Consider the following 15,193-nt stretch of genomic DNA (forward strand, 5'->3'; position numbering starts at 1 on the left):
CCGTGGCACGTTAAACTTAAAAATTTCATTTTCTATCTTTCCATTGTTTCCTCTGCATATGTTTCAACGCTACCTCAGTGCTATAACGTTCACTTCTAGTGTGTAAGGTATATAATTCAATCCCTAGACAAGTAACTTTTTAGTGCACAACATAAGGTCCACGGGTTGTTTCACGTATTTCTATTTCCTACCACACTTTCATTCCACCGATTTTTCCATGATCATTCATTTGCCTTAATCACACGTCACTCTTAACCTAAAGGGCATAATCGTGGCACGATAAACTGAAATATTGCATTTTCTATGGCAATCATAAGCTTTTATCTTTCCATCGTTTCCTGCTTTCCTCTCAATAAAACTAGGCTACACATACTATACTCAAAATGTTCGCAACTAAAACTAATCTTTTCCAAAAAGTCAATTAAACATAATAAGCTCCACAGTTTTCCTCTCTTAAGTTTAAAAATAAATAAAATAATTTATTTCTTACCTCAAATGTAAAAATTCCTTCAAAAATCGCTTCACAATCGATCCAGGAAAAAATCTAAAACAAAAATAAGAAAAAATAATTTAGTATAAATTCTGCACCTCCTTCACAAGCACACAATATCATTCTCTCTATATTTATATATTTATATATATATATATATATATATATTAAAAGTTTAATAAAAATTACTTGGGTGGTTTAGAATTAAGTTCTATGCTATTATATAAATTTAAAAATTAATTCCACCATCAGCTTTTCAATATTTATCATTTTATTTTTCTTAAAAGTCAATAAATAAAAATAAGCTCATATTACATTTTACATTAAAAATGATATTATATTCGCACTTCAATTATCTATAAAAGTTAAGTTCTTTCGTTATTACTTTATAGAATAAATATAAAAAACAAAATTCAACTTACCTTCCAAATATAAATATTTCCGGTCAGCTAAAAACTCCTTTCCTCAAATATTAACCACAATCACAGTATCACTACGTAAGCTCTAAACTAGAAATAAGCGTGTTCTCCAAAACAGGATATTTATATTTTTTCACAAATAAAAGAGTCAAACTAACGCCAAACATTTTACGCTTTCTTTTTTTTCAAATCTTAGCGTCCCCTGCAAACACTTACGTCCAATTACTGTATGTCTTAAAGCAATTTTTTCTCTGTAAAAGGCAAAATTCTTTTAAAAGGACACCCCCTACAACTTCCCTTCAATACAGCAGAAAATTTACGCAAGTATCTCTCTACAAACAATAAATTCTCACATAAAAGAAACTCTAGCCCTTAAATACAGCTTGTAGCGTCTACATAATTCACAATAGCCAAAAAAAAAATACAATACACTTTTGTAGGTTCTGCAAAACGGAAACGAAACCAAAGGTTTGCCTTTTTTTTTTTTTTCAGTTTTATTATCTTATTCAGCACTGGAACAGCTCTTTTCCGTCTCTCTCTGTAAGTATGGCACCATACACTGACATTTTTAAAACATTACAACATAGTTCTTACAATCCATTACAACATAGTTCTTCAATAGTAAGGCGTTCAGCTTTCGTTCTTCAAGTCTCAGCTTCAATCACAGTTTACACCACATACTAAAAACAATATAATCATGTTCTTTCACTAATATATTACATATTTATACTTTACGTTATACAATATTCCATCTAACGTACCAAAGGTTCAATCCCCGACCCAATCAATTCAACTTTATGATAAACAAAGACCGTGTTCGTGGGTTTTCTCGAGATTCTCCCGTTTCCTCCCACTTCCTATATACTTTTAAGAGCTTATTTTAGCTCCCATATTTAGTTCAAACACCTTAGATTGTTCAGAGTTTGTAAAAACAAACGAACCAAAAAATAATCATCGTCTCCTTCACCTTAGCCGCACACATATCAATGGTATGTACCCTAGTTACTAGGTTAGTATAAAAAAGCATCTAAGTACTCTCATCACGTATTTTCTTCCAATTCTCCCGTTTCCTCCCACTTTCTCATTTCAACATTTTTTACTCATCGTCTCCCTTAGACTAATCGGCATAACCATGCAACGTATTCTTAAAAATTTCAATTTCAATATTCCATCTAACGTACCAAGGGTTTAATCCCGACCCAAACAATTCAACTTTATGATAAACAAACACCGTAAGCGTTGGGTTTTCTCGAAATTCTCCCGTTTCCTCCCACTTCCTATATACTTTTAAGAGCTTATTTTAGCTCCCATATTTAGTTCAAACACCTTAGATTGTTCAGAGTTTGTAAAAACAAACGAACCAAAAAATAATCATCGTCTCCTTCACCTTAGCCGCACACATATCAATGGTATGTACCCTAGTTACTAGGTTAGTATAAAAAAGCATCTAAGTACTCTCATCACGTATTTTCTTCCAATTCTTCCGTTTCCTCCCAATTTCTTCATTCCACCATTTTTACTCATCATCACTCTTTCCCTTACCCTAACCGGAATATCCATGCATCGTAAACTCAAATATTTTATTTTCAATATTCCAACTACAAAAATATAAATTTGTAATCATCCGTATTATACATGTATTATTCACTAAGTTCATGTCTCATATAGCTTCGCTGTTGAAACCAAATGCAAAACTACCATCAAGTCAACTCAAAATCCATTCAGATCATATTCTGTTCATTTCAATTTTCATGTATCTTCCTAACAATTTTAATACAATTATCACAGCTCTCAACTATAATATATTATCGAACCAACCTTATCTCTTCTCATCTGCATCTTTTCAACTATTTGGCATAAAAATTCAACTAAATTAAAACTTTAAACAAATCCATAACCCCAAAATATTATCTTATTTTCCACGTAAGTTTCTCACACTCCTTTTCAAAACTACAAAAATCCATTCATGATAGTATCCCTAACTTCAACAATACTTTTTTTTTATCCCTCTGTTAAACCATTGGCATAATAGCAATCTTACTCACATCCTGTCTGTTTTCGCCCTTTCGTTTTTTTCACAAAACAAGTACAAAGCTATTCTTTAAAGTTAACAAGAACCTTTTCCAGAAAAAGGACTTTTTCTTTCTTTCTTTTTTCATTCTCTCTAAGAAGTCAGAAAAATCTTTTTTTTTTTCTTTTCTAAAAAGAGCTACGTTCAACTCGAAATTACTGGGGGTCCCATCCGTCAACAATAAATGTCACATACATTTTCTCAAATAACTTTCTACATCCTAACAACTTAAAAGATCTTTCTTTCTTTCTTTTCTAAAAAGAGTTAGACATGCACGTGTGTCGCAACCAACATGACATTTTCTCATCCACACACAAAAAAAGTTTCGCTTTCTATTGTAGCAATTTTCTACATGCTAAGGTTCTTAACTATTCCCACGTTAATTTAAACTGGTCCTTTGGTCAAAAGGACACTACACTTTCCCTATGCAATCTTGTATGCCCCGTCTCTCAGTATGAGGCAATCTAACATTTTCAAGGTATTTCTTACATTCTCTCTCCTTCAGTATAATGAGCGGTACCTCTCCATAGGGTGCATGTTACAGTGCCCCCAATTAACCCATGTCCAGAGCACAGTTCGCCCCCCTTCACCTCCAAAAACCCTGGAACACACACATACAAGCAGGTGTCTCCTATTTCTTTCTTTTCCATGCATTAGAAATCACAGTCCCCTCATTAAGCAATGTCCAAAAACTGGACCACCCAAAATTACAGTACACCTGTGTATATGTTTCTTTCTTTAGTACACATCAAAGAATTCTCTCCCTACCTATGCCATTCTTAGGTTACATGACTTTCTCACGTCCTGCTGTTACACTATTTTCAAACACCCATATCTCACTTTCAACTCGTACTTTCTTACTTCCTTAATTGACAGAATGATGGAATTACGTGACACTTACAAGAAGCTTTTCAATTTTAAATTCTATCCTTTTTCTTTGATGTTTCTCATGTTTCTAAAATTTATTTGACGTGTCTCTCTGCCTTCCAACATTTAAAGTATTGTGCAACATCCATATGTCACATTAAATTGACACTTTGTTACTTCCTTAATTGACACAAAGATGAAAATACGTGACAACTTCAAAAGAAGCATCTGCTACGATTACAAAAGCTAATTGTCGGCAATTCAATGAACAAAGAACACCCACGTTGGATAGAAAATCCAATACGACTACTTCGTTTCTATAATGATTGAATATCCAAAGAAGCTAAGTGAAATCACGTTTACTTGCAGTGTCAGTATTACATCTTGCATTACACGGTGAAGTTCCTGTGTGTTAAAATGTAACAGGAAAGCAAGTAAACCAAACCTTGAAGCACTGATATCCGTGAATACATTTTGCTGCGCATACCCAAGTTCGTTTTCTTTCCATTTTCTAAGATGGGCTCTGAAATCAACCATTCTTTCAGCAAAACCAAAATACTTTTGTAACGTGTTCAATTGTACTGTATTTTTTTAAGTAGTATCAATTATTTCGTGAGAAGTCCTACTGCAGATAACTCCGCAATTAGTAGTCAAAATAAACATGTGAACACCTATGTGAGAAGGCAATCTAGCATAATTGATGCCCGGTCGTTTAGAGGGGCTGATTGTGACACTGACCACTACCTGGTAGCAGCGATAATACGAGAGAGGTTATCGTTGAATAAAGGTAATATTCATTGTCCGAAAACGGAGAGATTCAATTTAAAGAAATTAGAGGAGAGCCAGGTAAGAGAGAAATACCAGATTGAAGTTTCAAATAGATTCTCGGCTTTAGAAGATTCGGAGTGCACTAGTGTTGAGGATACCTGGATTGAAATTAGAGATAGCATTAAAATTTCAGCAAAAGAAAAATTGGGACACGCGGAAATACGTAGGAACAAACCATGGTTCTACCAGGAATGCATAAAACTAGCAGAGAAGAGAAAACAGGCAAATTTACGCTGGCTATAAAATCCGAATGAAATAACTACACAAAATTTCGCAGATATCAGGTGGGAAACTTCCAAAACTTTTAGAACAAAGAAACGTAATTTTATGAAAGCTAAAATTAAGGAACTTGAAGGTAATAGTAAAAATAAAAACATCCGGAGCATGTATAAGGGAATCGACGAATTTAAGAAAGGCTATCAACCTCGTGCTTATTAAAGAAATCTGACGGTACAGTTCTCACTGACACGGATAGCATCTTAAATAGATGGAAAGATTTCTTTGACGATTTGCTTAACACGCAACCAAAAACTAGTGTGCATGGAGAAAAGGAGATACACACAAAGCAGAACCGTATATTTCAGAACCCAAGCGAATAGAAGTAGAAACCGCTATAAAGAAATTAAAGAAACACAAATATCCGGGTGTAGATGAAATTCCGGCTGAGTTAATTTTAGCTGGAGGAGAAAAATTGTGGAATAAGATACACAAACTCATTCTCCTTATCTGGAACAAGGAAGAATTGCCACAAGAGTGAAAAGAATCAATCATTGTTCCAATTCAAAAGAAAGGCGACAAAACTGACTGTAATAATTATCGAGACATTTTTCTTCTGTCAACATCCCATAAAATCCTTTCAAATATTCTATTAGCAAGACTGACCCCATACGCAGATGAAATTATTGGAGATTATCAGTGCGGATTTAGACGAAATCGATCAACTATCGACCAAATATTTACCATTCGCCAAATACTCGAAAAAAAGCGGGAATACAATACCCCAGTACATCAACTATTTATTGATTTTAGAAAGGCGTACGATTCGGTTAGAGAAACATTATACAACGTTCTTACAGAACTTGGAATACCGAGAAAGCTAATTAGATTAATTAAGATATGTTTAAATGAATCCCCAAGTAAAGCCCGGGTAGAAAAATTTTTGTCCACGAGCTTTCACGTCGAAAATGGCCTGAAACAAGGAGATGCGTTGTCGCCATTATTATTTCATTTTGTTCTGGAATACGCTATAAGGAAAATCAAAGATAGCAACCAGGGCCTAGAGTTGAACGGTATTCACCAGGTTATGGCATATTGTGATGATGTAAATTTAATAGGTGATGATAGGAGAACAATAGAAAGAAATGCAGAGATCATGGTGAAAAGACTACAAGGTAGATGCAATGCAGTGCTACATTCTTGTCGGTCTGGCGCATGACGTCATCTTGGTCGCAGACGTGACCAACGAGAGTCAGATGAACTTTTAACAAGCGCTTGCTCGCTGGTATCTTAACACGCAAACTTCTCTTCTATTTATAGTGGTTTTCAACGAAGTAAGAATTTTAGTACAAACAATAATTATATAAACGTAATGTAATCAATGCTTAAGCTAAGTGAATTCAAAGGAAGATATTTACAATAGCAAAAGAAACAGCAATATCAGTTCATATTAAACAACTTTGAAGCAGGAGCGTCATTTCAGATTTTGTTTGGGGGGGGCAAAACCCCTTGATATAAATAAATTTCGCGTATTTCACTGATTTACTACTATTTTATTGATAAAATCTATAGAAATCTCAAACTCAGTGGGGGGGGGCAATTGCTCCTCCCTGCTCCCGTAAATGACGCCCCTGCTTTGAAGCTTGAACAAGCCAATATTGCTCACTACATTTTCTGCTTTTCCTTTCTTTTCTTTCTTTCTTTCTTTTCTTTTTTAAACATCTGAGGTAATAAACTCGAGTATGTATAGGCCTGAATAATCTATAACATAGTGTGTCGTTAATTCATTTCATTATTATATATTTATGTATGCTCAAGTATATTTTCGTAACACATTGATCGGTTTTGATTTACTATTATTATTATTTTTCCTGAAAGAGGATTCTTTACTGATGACCCCATATCAATTTTCAGAATATCTCAAGGGATAATTCATGGTTTTCGTAGAGATGTACGTAGGTATTTTTTCGTTATACTTTGAAAGTTTTTTTTTTTTTTTTTTTTTTTTTTTTTTTTTTTTAGGAGGTTGCTCCAACCTAAGTTTCATCAGAATCTCAGGGGAGGTTAAAAACTTAATTGAGCAGGGGCGCACGTCTTTAATATTTTAAACATCGTTTTTATTTTTGATTTATAAAAAAAAACATTTTATTTGAAATCGCTGATCGCTTGTTTATAGAATTTGTATTTGAACAAAAGGTTTGGTGAAATTGACAGTTCTCTGAATATTAATGTCAAAATTTACGCCATAACAAACTGTATTAGTAAACATTTGTACGAAATAGAACGTTACATATACTATTGTGTTCTAAAAATATATAGAAATAAATATGTATATACAAAGCATCTCAAACAGAAATTGCAACAACATGACTATTTCAAGCAAGAAACAAAGTACTAGGCGTAGGTGAAGACAATGTAGGGGTGTTCAGCTAGATTAGAAAACATAAACCATTAAATTACATAATTTTAATCATTTTCTTGATAAGTTTTCTCTTTTCTGTCCCGTGGACTAAAAAAGACAAAAGATAAATGCAAGTGAATGATTATGTGGAATTTGGTGAAATGAGAATGTGGGAGTACCCCGAGAAACTCACGGACACGATGTTGTCCACCACAGACTCACTTGACCGAGAAGCGGACCAGTATTCCTTGTACTGTACCAGAGGTGAGCCTTCTGCCACTGAGCTAATGGTTGAGAATCTACCATATTTTTAAATTTACTGCAGTCATTCTTAATTTTGTAATTCTGGAGGGGGCCCCTAAATATGTATATATAATTATCCGAAGTTATGATTAAAATGAACAAAAATTTCAAAATCTGAGTGTAAAAATGTCCCAACAATGTCGCCCTGACATGGTAGGTGGATACTTTATTCTCTTGATGTTATACACTGTTATATATCTTTGTAACCGTTAATCGTTATTACGAACCTTCAATTCCTTAGTTAATTTGAAGTGCAACGTTCCGTTTCAACACCGAGACTACAGGGAATGCAGACCTCCAGAATGAAATGAGCTTTGAACTATTTAACGCGTTCAATGCTCTCCATATGCGTAACTCGAGGGAGATAAGCCTCCTAGACAGCGTTCGTAGACTCATAGCTCGGAATTATTCCAAAACCTGATCGAAATTATGCTAGATTCGGTCAAATTATGCTAGATCCTCATAATTATTAATTCAGAAGTTTTTAAAGAAAAGAAAACCGAAGCTGAGATATGATAACGTAACTTAAAATACACAGAGCGCAAGAATGCGAGGATAGAACTCAATACTTCACGCACCAAATCTTTAACTCTACTAAACTAGTGCAGTCGTTGCCAGACTCACAGCTTGGAATTATTCTGACTAATCTTTTATTTTAAGAGCAGGAAAAGCTTGGCTTCTAAAAAGAATAAAGAAAGAGAAATATGTCGTATAAATGAATGCAAAGTATTTGTTTACATATTTTCAAAGAAAATGATCTCGCAAAGGATTAGAAAACCCTGGGCGAAGCGTGAAGCTACAAAAAAAAAAAAAAAATCTTTGGAGTGGACTGGGTCAAACCATAGCTATCTCTAGGAAGGCCTCGCCATAGAAACTTGGCAACGCAGCGCGAACGTCCTATCGGCTGGAACATTTGCCTTTCGGTAAATGGTGACAATCGCACGCTGTCAGTAAAAGGTGTTGGTATTTAGATGCTGTAAAGTGTCATATTTATGGGAATTAGAGGACAGAATGCCAGATAAATGTATTATGCCTGGGTATCAACTAGGGATGGCCAATTCCGGAATTTTTACTTTCCGGATTCCGGAAAGTAAAATCGGAAAATTCCGGAATTCGGAAAAATTCCGGAATTCGGAAAATTCCGGATTTCGGAAAAATTTCGGAATTTGAAAAAATTCCGAAATTCAGAAAAAATCAGGATTTCGGAAAAATTTCGGAATTCAGAAAAATTCCGGATTTCGGAAAAATTCCGGAATTCGGAAAAATTCCGGATTTCGGAAAAATTCCGGATTTCGGAAAAATTCCGGAATTCAGAAAAATTCCGGATTTCGGAAAAATTCCGGAATTCGGAAAAATTATTTTTTCTTTTTGTAATCCTAAGAATTTTGTTCAAATGCAAACGAACAAATTTCCTTTTTGTAATCCTAAGAATGTATGATGCAAGTTAAGCTGAAACTTACATCCTAAAGTATACACTACTCAATCTTCCCATGGTTAATGAGATGTAGTCCAAAAGTACGATGTACTCCTAATATTTAATTTTTGTTTTACTGTGATATTGTCCAGAGGTAAGACATATACCACACTGAGATAAACAACTTGACATAATGAAGATGTTATCATACGTAGTTTTCCAGAAAATCGTGAGAAACGAATTTTTATGAAGTTAAAATATGCGTCGCTTGTTGCCAGTGTGATGCAATTGATAACTTTTATGCTGGAATAGTCTTATTATTATTATTATTATTATTATTATTATTATTATTATTATTATTATTAATCGTTTATGTACTGTAAAAGAAAAATATGAACCGTTAAGTAGTAGATTTTATCTGTTGTTTTTTGATATCTTCTAACAGTAATAACAAACTGCTTGTAAATACGCAACGAATATCAAGGACAATGGCATATTAATGTAAGGACTACTCTGCAATAAACAATAAACAATAGTTGCAAAAAAAAAAAAAAAGTAACTAACTTGGGCATGTCAGAATGTTCGCGAGAATATAGGGACGCATTGAGACTCCAGCAAAGAGCGTTGTGTTATTATTACTCAAAGGGTCGTACGATGGAGGCATTAACGCTAATGTTAATGGCACTAATGAGCACTTACTTGCTCTAACGGTTAACCTCATTTTTGAGATGATTCTTAGAAGTGGGCGTGTTGGCATGCAGTTAGAAGACTTATATCCATTATTTAAAAAGCACACGTTATCTGTGGAGTACTAACGATTTGCGTCACTATCGAACACTAACATAGCACTAGCGACGTTTAAAGTCGAAATTGGAGTCTGACATAAGTGGCTTGTCAACTTCACGGACATTATATTTTCCTTGAATGCGAGAATTTTGCGCCCGGGAAATTTGCGCCGTACCACAAAAATAGGAAAAAATGCGCTCGCGATATATTTGCACTGGGATGTTTGCGCCCTACCGCAAAAAGAGGGGAAAATGCGCCGGCTATATATTTGCACTGGGATGTTAGCGCCCTACAATTCAACTTATTTTTGTATTGTGTAAAGTAACTTCCACTCACACTTGAACTAGGCTTGCCTCTCATCGTCTCAGTGAGTTACTCCATCCGTTATAATATTCCGAACAAATGAAAAAAATAAATTTTAGTTCACTAAAGGGCAATCCATACAAATACAATTTTTCATTATACTACAAAATTTACAATAAAAGTATAAATGACTGATATATAATTATTTATTAATATAATCAAAGAGTATAATTTAATCTACAAAAGGCCAGATATCTCTGTTCACAATCCTTGCGAGTTGTTTGGCTTTTTAGGACACAAAATATAGAAAAGAAAATGTAAAGTGAATGTAAAATCAGTTCAGTAATATTATCAAGAAAACTATGTACAGTGTGTTTGCTTGCTGGAATTACACTTCAAACACACAATTGCGTTCAGTCGTCCTTTCAGAAAAAATGTTCCGGGGGGCACACTTAGTATTCCGGAGGGGGTCACTGCTGGTACTATTCTATTTATTATTATATTATAGACGTATTATTTTGGTCTCCTCCGAGGGGGCACTCTGAGAGCTCTGGGGAGGCCAGTGTTCCCCCAAAATCATCTCTGGAAGAAGCAGTGATTGCGTTGATCCGTTATGTTCTTTTGGCTTATATTGAAGTTTATTCTCCCCTTATATAGCCACAATGAAAATAAATCACAAATGGCATGGTTGTGGGGGGAGGATTGTTTATGCTGTAATGTCAGCCCCTCCGAGCAAATGCGTAAGCTCCAATAGGTTCTTTTGTTTCGCAGGGCTCAAACTTCCCAGTGGAGGTACATCGCAGGCGCAATTTTCCCTGTTCTTGAGGTAGGGCGCAAATTTCCCAGACGCAAAATTCTCGACACCGTTCGAATGACCTCGGAAGACTATATCTTTTTCAATACTTTTTTATATTTTTTTTACTCGAGATTTCTTCATAGCTTCTTATTAAAATACTTACTAATATATCCTCATTTTATTGTCCTAACCAATCAATATGGGTATGTTGTCAGTAAAATATTTAGATTGATCGAGCCTCTGGTGTGTAACCACAGTATTTCATATCATCCCTCCATTAGAAATCTTGGCTAAACAAACCAATATATGTTGCCAATAAAATAGTTTAGAATGATTGAACCCCTGGTAAATAACCACAGTATTTCGTGACAGACCCCCCCCCTTCCTATTACCATATTCTAGCTACATGACTGACTCAGCTAATTCTCTACATTCTTTACCAAGCACACATTTTCTAAAGCGGAAAATGCTCTCTAAATACCTAAGTTCATTATTTTCAGCAGATGCACAAATTGGGTAACATTCTATCTACATGAATGTTATATATATCGATTACTGGAAACCGCTTCTCGCTATCTATTACCATATTTACTATATAATGATTAACGTTAAAACCGGAAATGGTTGATTTGTACCGCTTCCGGTTTGAATATTACATTCATCAGGGAACTCGATTCTTAACTATTGACTCTGTACATCGTGGCCAAAATTGATGGTAATCCATCAGATAGTTCTTCAGACTGTTTGTTTCACTGACGGACAGAATGAATATATGGCTATAGAGTTTTGATAAACTAAATTCGTTAATGAGTGATGATGGAACAAATATAAGAAAGGGGAACCAAGAGTAGGCCTACCACCGGAAAAATTTTCGAACACAAAATTAGCCATCGAAAACCCACATGTCCTGGGTTAGAATACCATAGATGAAAACTCTACCACTGAGTCATCAATCACCCGCTTATTAGTTTTATTAATTATTATATTAATATAAATTAATGAATGCCTGCTTATGTTAATTATTGAACAATTACATTGTATACTTGTAAAGTCGAAAATTATAAATTTGTATTTACTGTACATACAGTGAGCGCAGAAAGTGTTCGTACACCTATGCTATTGAAACGAGAATGCCTGCGAAAAAGAAACAGAAAATTTAAGAAGTGTAATATCACACACAATATGAATAATGAAAACTAAGCTTTATGAATATATCAATAAAGAACCACAAAGACAAGTTTAATGGTCAGAAAGTAAATAAATTCCGTAGAAAGTGTATAGAGTAGGCGCAAAAAGAGATCGTACACCTGACGTACGAATACGAAACAAAGATACCACAACTGGGGTTCACTAGTATTCACCTGAGTATACACCTCTGTATAGCATGACGAATAACAGAATGAGTTTAGTTGTGAATAGGAGTGAAAAAACTGCACGGTGGGCTGTCAAAATGGGAAGCAACCGAACAGAAACAAATGAGGAGACAAGAAAAGTAATTATTAAATTGCATAAAAAAGGTAAATCTTTGAGAAAGATAGCAAACCTTGCAGACAGGCCTCGTTCAACAGTACAAACAATAATTGCGATGTATAATGTTTCTATAAAAAAAAAAAAAAAAAAAAAAAAAAAAAAATGGAAGACCAAGAGTGTTGAGTGAACAAGATAAACTTTACATTATTAGGGAAAGAAAAAAGGTTCCGAAAAGTAGTGCTGTGCAATTGGCAACGGATCTGGAAACACGCGGTGTTAAAGTATCAGCCAGTACAGTGCGGAATATTTGCAGGGTATCATGGTCGGATAGCCAGGAAAATGTTCTGAGTGAACAAGACAAATCGTATAAAGAGACCAAAGTTTGAAAAAGAGTATAAAGATAAGGGATCAGGCTTCTTTCTGGAATAGGGTCATATTTTCGGACGAAAGTAAATTTAATTTTATCGAGTCCAATGGGAGGCGTATGGTATGGCGCAAGGTGAATACAGAGATGAATCCTCAAAATCTCGTCCCTAAAGTAAGACACGGAGGAGGGTCCGTGCTCGTCTGGAGTTGTATGAGTGCCTCAAGAGTGGGTCGTCTCCACTTTATCGATGGAGTGATGATTCTCAAAGTGTATATTAACATATTAAAGGAAAATCTCCATACTAGTGCGCAGAAAACAATTTATTGTTCAGCAAGGCAACAACTCCAAACATGCAGCGGAAAATACTCGATTGTGGCTACTCTATAGTACCTTGAAACAGCTTCGCACACCTCCCCAATCCCCAGACATGAACTCCATAGAACATCTACGGTCTGTTCTGGAGACAAGAATCAGAAGGCACAGCTTCTCTACTAAAGAAGGCCTGAGAAAAGCTATTCAAAAAGAATGGGACATAATCAGTCCCGAAGCTACAGAACTACGAACTACTACAGGTGAAATCAATGCCACGAAGACTACAGACAATCATTAACGCACAGGGTAATCCCGTAAAATATTAAATAACGTAATATACTTTATAAGCATTAATTCAATCATAAGTGTACGGTGACTTTTTGCGTTTACAAAAAAGGAATTCTCTCTTTTCTTCTGAACAAAACAGTGATTGTCTTTGTTTGGCCTTTCTCTTGTATATAGAAATAAAATGTATGAATGTGTAGTCTTAATTCTGGTTATATATATATTTTCCACCTCCCGTTCTCATGTTAGCTGTTTTCAATATAAAGTATGCACGGTGTACGAACACTTTCTGCGCTCACTGTAGGTATGTTGACAATAAGCGAATGTTATTAGAATATTTGTTGAGATTTCTTTTCCTCCGCTGCCTTTCGCCTGGTTAAAAAGTAGTTTGCAGTGCTTTGGAGCAGCTGCGGGTGGGAACGCGATAATGTTTGAGACATAGCGGCGACTTTTTTGTGTGTGAAAATAAGACCTTCCTCATAAAGCAGTAAATAACTGCAGTAGCAATTGTCTACGTAAGTGATAAAGACATATCCAACTCCAAGAAACTAATACAGTATATATATTCATTATTGTGTTTCTCTTTTAACAGCTACTAGCTAGGGATGGCCAATTCCAGAATTTTTACTTTCCGGAATCCGGAAAGTAAAATCGGAAAAATTCCGAATTTTTTCTAAATTCTGCATTTTATCCGAATGTCGGAATTTATCTGAATTCCGGAATTTTTCCGAAATCCGGAATTTTTCCGAATTTCGGATTTTTTCTGAATTCCGGAATTTTTCCGAAATCCGAAATTTTTCCGAAATCCGGATTTTTTCCGAATTCCGGAATTTTTCCGAAATCCGGAATTTTTCCGAATTCCGGAAAGTAAATTTTCCGATTCCGGAAAACAAAATTTCCGGAATCCGGATTCCGGAAAATTTTGGCCATCCCTAGTATCAACGTAATTACACTAAAACAATTAAGGAGGAAGAATATGTGAAGAGTTTCCGATTTCCAAAGCGTTCCATTCTAAAGCGAAATATTGGATGATCATTACGAATTTGTAAACAGTAAATATTATATTAATACTGTTTGTTGAGATTCTAAATAAAGACTATTTCAACAGTGTTACATTAGATGATTCTGCATTTCTGTACGTATGTGGCTGTACATATGTGTTTCAAGACAGCACACAAACTTAACTGTGATGCGTGTAATGATATTTTGATGCATAAAGAGGAATCAAAAGATGAATGTTCCACTAAGGTAAATCGAAGTAAATTGTCGGTACCGTCAGATTTTATTATAAGAGTATGCAAACATCTATTTGCAATTATGCAGGTGTCAATATCTAAAGAATATGAAAAAAGTTAGTTTCAAATACTAATCAGAAATTAGTCTTGCATCGCTTAAGTGTATTAGGGATAATCAGAGACAATAACATACTTGATTGTATAATATTATTGGAAATCCATGCCACCACGACAGTTAAAAATTAGTAGGAAATATTGTTTGTGTAATATTCTTTTAAATAACTATTCAAAATTAATGAAGCAAGCTGTTGTAAAAGAAAGAAATAGAAGGAAGTTAGACATCTTTCCAGCATGAGTACGGCCTCCAATAGACCTAAAATTTTGGCAATTCTACCAAATTTGTAAATGTACTGTGTACTTAAGAACATCGGCGCCCGAAGAAAATTTTCTAGAGGACATCTTCCTGGTTGCTATATTACGTTTGGTTTTTTTTTTTATTTTTTTTTTTTTAAGAAAACCTTAAGAAATTTAAAATGAAATCTTTCAGTTTTACGTCCCACGGTTAGGCTAAAGGAAACGGTGATGATTTGAAATGGTGGAATGAAGAAAATAGGAGGAAACGGGAGAACC

This window comes from Thermobia domestica, unplaced genomic scaffold, assembly GCF_964235325.1.
Source record: "Thermobia domestica unplaced genomic scaffold, izTheDome1.hap1.1 HAP1_SCAFFOLD_205, whole genome shotgun sequence".
NCBI classification, from domain to species: Eukaryota; Metazoa; Arthropoda; class Insecta; order Zygentoma; family Lepismatidae; genus Thermobia; species Thermobia domestica.